A 5,382-nucleotide genomic window follows, 5' to 3' on the forward strand; every position below is an offset into this window, starting at 1 on the left:
CACACACATACAGCTGATTTTCATTATTCATGGTAATCGTCACTATGAACACTAAATAAAGTCTACAAAGTCACTATGAACACTAAATACTAAATTTTTGTTCCTAGGAGAAATTGTATCTATATATATCTACATACATATACATGTGTGTATATAGCTGCATACACATACATACATATATGTATATATATCTGCATACATATACATGTATGTATCTATATATATCTGTATACATATACATGTATGTATACATACACTCATTTCTCAGAGATTATAATCTTAAATCTTAAAAACAACAAATCCTGGCTGGGCACAGTGGCTCATGCCTGTAATGCCCGCACTTTGGGAGGCTGAGGCGGGCAGACCACATGATGTCAGCAGTTCGAGACCAGCCTGGCCAACATGGTGAAACCCCGTCTCTACTAAAAATACAAAAGTAGCCAGGCGGGGTGGTGCATGCGTGTGATCCTAGCTACTCAGGAGGCTGAACCTGGGAGGCGGAGGTTGCAGTGAGCTGAGATTGCGCTATTGCACTCCAGCCTGGGCAACAAGAACAGCAAAACTCTGCCTCAAAAAAATAAATAAATAAATAAATAAATAAAAAGAAATTGGAATAGTTTATTTTATTTATTTTACAAAGGAGAAAACAAGATTCAAAAGCGTGAAGTGACTTGCATAAAACCATGGCCCCTAACAGGTGTCAGAGTGAGGATCTAAACACTGACCAACTGAACTGGTTCAAGACCAGAGCTTTGTGCACTACACTGCACCACCCCTGACCTCCATCCTCTTTTCATCTTTATATGAGAGCTAAGACAAGAAGGCCTTGTTCCTCCTTAGCTGGAACTTGCCCAATAGCTGACTCAAATGTTTCACTATTTCTGTGCATGTCCACAAATGACTTCAAAAGCACTGCTAGTATTGATTTTGACATTATAAACAAAGTTTAGCAAATAGGCAAATTCACAAATATAGAATCTGCATACAATGAGGATCAGTTGTATGTAAACACAAGTCAGTAAATTCACATTAGTAAAATATCATGCTTTGAAAGATATAGATAGAAATTTCAAAATTTATCATAGATATGGGATTATGAATAAATGTGTTAACTATCTGATATTGTCTAAAATGAAAATATACTAATTGTAAAATAATACTTTGCTAGAATAACCAATTTTGATTCTCTGCTCTAGAGAATAACTTAAACATCATTAGAAGAATCCAGATCTCACTTTGGGAGGCCGAGACGGGTGGATCACGAGGTCAGGAGATCGAGACCATCCTGGCTAACACGGTGAAACCCCGTCTCTACTAAAAAATACAAAAAAACTAGCCGGGCGAGGTGGCGGGTGCCTGTAGTCCCAGCTACTCCGGAGGCTGAGGCAGGAGAATGGCGTAAACCCGGGAGGCAGAGCTTGCAGTGAGCTGAGATCCGGCCACTGCACTCCAACCTGGGCGACGGAGCGAGACTCCGTCTCAAATAAAAAAAAGAAGAATCCAGATCTTCAAAATGCATTTTTTTAAACTAAATAAAAACTGACATTTAATTATCCACTTTGGAGTATTTATATTAAATCACATAGTATGGATAATCAAAAATTGTTAACTTCATTGTAAACCAAAGGAACTAAAACATTAAATGAAGACATTATTATTATTTTAAGTGAATATTTTTATTTTCAGAAGCATAGATTTCTCTGTACCTTTCTGTTATCTTGTTTGAGTGGTTTATTTTTTATTAATGTGTGTGTGTGTGTGTGTATGTGTGTGTGTGTTTCACTACCAAGGAAAGGCAGAATTTAGAAGCGAAAGAGGAAAATGAATAAGAAAGAAACAAAAATTTCACAGTGATATTTCAACAATACATTTAATTTTTATTCTAATGTTCTAAGCAATATGTGGAAATGACTGCCTTTTATATAAGCAATTTTCTTTCTGGCTTGATGAAAGTAAAAAATCCCTGTATGTTCAAACTCATTTCAAACTTCAAAGGACAGAACAGCCTTGGCGTTGGCGTGGTTCTTGCAAGCAGTTGGGTAAATTGACTACATAATGAGTCCTTGGCTGTTCCTAACCAAAACTTTGTTGGACAGGTTCATTTACAATCCTCAAACAGAATGACCTTCCATCTGGCTTAATGGCCCCTGGATTGTTGCAAATGCGACCTGACATTTCCTTATGGGTGAGTTATTAAATTATATCACAGAACACAATAACATAATTTGGTTTCAAAGCCTAAGTGAAAGTGATAGTCCAGCAGATTAAGATGTAAAATTCCTTTGCAAAATTAAGTTATTTATAATCTGATGCATACCTCCTTGTTTTATCTGCCATATAATATAATTACTTTCCACAGTACAGTAGCTGCATATACTGACAATGCTGACAGAACATAAATGGCATTTGAAGAGGAGAAAAGAACTTCAGTGGTCAGGTAACTGACTTTTATAGTTATATTTCTAAACTGAAATCACTTGCAATTTTTGCTTTTCTTTCCTTAATGGAATTGATCCATTAAGCAGTGCTTCTCTCTTTTGCCTAATAGTATTAGACATACTTAACTCTATGAGCTACAGTTTCTTAATTCATCCTGAAATATCTGCTTTGACATGACTAATACCAATATGTTTTTAAATTTAGGGTTTTATCTATTTAGTTGCTTCTATCAGTTGTAGTTTAGTGAAAAATAAACCAATGTCTCATATGTTACTGTATCGGATATTGGAATTACTAACTGTGACTCTTTAATGGTTTGGATAAATTTCAAAGACCAATAAAGCTAAAAGAACAACATATTTCTAAAAATCATTCATACATTATGCAAAATTTCCTTTAGTTAGATTTTTTACCATTAAGAAAAGAAAGATTTAAAGGTAAGATTTGCCTACAGCGACAACTAGAATTTTCATTCTAACAGATTCTTCCGGTGTATTTCACAGAGGGAAAACTCTGCTCTGCTTGTGTTGAGTCTCTTCTGTAGTATTTCTAACTTTCCAAAGCATTTACCCTTATTCTGTTCACTCACAGGTGCTGCTTATCTATCATCAACACAGTTTTAGTTGAATATTCATTCAAGCAAATTTTTTGAGCACCTACTAATCGGGCACTATGCTAGGTTTTATAAAAATAAAGATAGCAATAGAAATAATGACAATATTAATTAAAATGTGGTATAATACAAGATCCAGTAGGGTAGAGATCTATCTTAATTCATATATGTGTTCTAAGTGACTAAGATGCACTTGAAACATAAGAGGAGCTCAGTAAACATTTGTGGAATAGCACTTACTGTGTGTTTCACTTGCATATTCTCATTGAACCTTCAAGACGTCCTTACTGGTAGATACCATTTTCTTCTTATTCCATATGAGGAAATAAATGCAAAATGTTAAATCACTCTTCCAACTTCTTGGCTGTTAATAGCCAATCATGTATTGAAGCCAGAGTCTGATTCCAGAGACTGTTCTTTGAGCAATTATCTTATTGCCTCTTCCTGCCCTCAGGAAGCACACTCACAAGTTTATTCCGATGAAGACATCCAAAATTAAGTTTAGTAGATGATCTTTGCACATTTATGAGGGCATTTTTACACTCAGCTCTAATCTAGATCCATAATGGCACTATATAAATTACAGGAAGTTTCAACTCCTTGCCAAAACCAATTTGAATCAATGGGAGTAACTTCACTTCAAGGAATATCATTCCTACATCACTGACTTTATGAACAGTTAATTCCTTGCACATTCTATCTTCCAAACTACATCACTTACAGTTTTAATGCTAAGATTAAAGCTGATTTCCTGCATTAGGCATTTCCTCATTTAACAGTATTTACCAGTTCATGCACCTCTTAATTTAATTGGACTGTCTATATAAATCCAAATAACATTATATCAGAAGGAAAACATGAAACTTATGTGAAGTCATGAAATCCTACAAAATGAATATTTTTCTTCCTTTTAAATTGTTGAATAACAGCATTTCTACTGATTACCTATTTTTCTCCACCACTCAAAATATAAAAAATACACATACACTCTGTCACACATGTGTATTATTGTTTTGTTTTGGAAGGGTAAGAGAATTGAACTAGTGACCATAATATTTTTAAGGTCATCACATACCCTAAATAAATACAGAAACCAGGTCTTCTCCACACTGTTAACATTTGCACATGGTTCCTTCTTGAGAGTTAGAGGAACCCAGAGAGTGCTCAGTAAATGCCACAGTTATTTCTACATCATGGCATTCAAAGCTTGAAACTTACTTTCCAAACTAAAGCAAAGATTTTCTTTGTAACCCTTTTTTTTTTTTTTTTTGAGACAGTCTGGCTCTATGGCCCAGGCTGGAGTGCAGTGGCCGGATCTCAGCTCACTGCAAGCTCCGCCTCCCGGGTTTACGCCATTCTCCTGGCTCAGCCTCCGGAGTAGCTGGGACTACAGGCGCCCGCCACCTCGCCGGGCTAGGTGTTTTTTTGTATTTTTTAGTAGAGACGGGGTTTCACCGTGTTAGCCAGGATGGTCTCGATCTCCTGACCTCGTGATCCGCCCGTCTCGGCCTCCCAAAGTGCTGGGATTACAGGCTTGAGCCACCGCGCCCGGCCTTTTCTCTTTTTTTTGAGACGGAGTCTTGCTCTGTCACCCAGGCTGGAATGCGGTGGCGCAATCTCTGCTCACTGCAAGCTCCGCCTCCCGGGTTCACTCCATTCTCCTGCCTCAGCGTCCCGAGTAGCTGGGACTACAGGCACGCACCCTCACGCCCAGGTAATTTTTTGTATTTTTAGTAGAGACGGGGTTTAACCGTGTTAGCCAGGATGGTCTCCATCTCCTGACCTCTCTAATACCCTGTTTACCAAATGAATGTAAATTCTCCATGTGCTGCATTCCCTTACTCACATTGACCCCTAAACAGAAGTTACCTTACACTGTCTTATACTGTAGTTCTCCTTAATCTCAACTTAGTTTACCTTCTAGGTTATAACTAACCAAGTGTAAAGGAAATATGAGGAAACTTAAAACAAAAACAAGAAAAAAGTTGAATTGAAAGATAAAAATAAAAAAATATAAACTTTATTNCTCCGGAGCAGCTGGGACTACAGGCGCCCGCAACCTCGCCGGGCTAGGTGTTTTTTTGTATTTTTTAGTAGAGACGGGGTTTCACCGTGTTAGCCAGGATGGTCTCGATCTCCTGACCTCGTGATCCGCCCGTCTCGGCCTCCCAAAGTGCTGGGATTACAGGCTTGAGCCACCGCGCCCGGCCTTTTCTCTTTTTTTTGAGACGGAGTCTTGCTCTGTCACCCAGGCTGGAATGCGGTGGCGCAATCTCTGCTCACTGCAAGCTCCGCCTCCCGGGTTCACTCCATTCTCCTGCCTCAGCGTC

The sequence above is a fragment of the Rhinopithecus bieti genome, unplaced genomic scaffold, assembly GCF_001698545.2.
Source record: "Rhinopithecus bieti isolate Rb0 unplaced genomic scaffold, ASM169854v2 scaffold_33122, whole genome shotgun sequence".
NCBI classification, from domain to species: domain Eukaryota; kingdom Metazoa; phylum Chordata; class Mammalia; order Primates; family Cercopithecidae; genus Rhinopithecus; species Rhinopithecus bieti.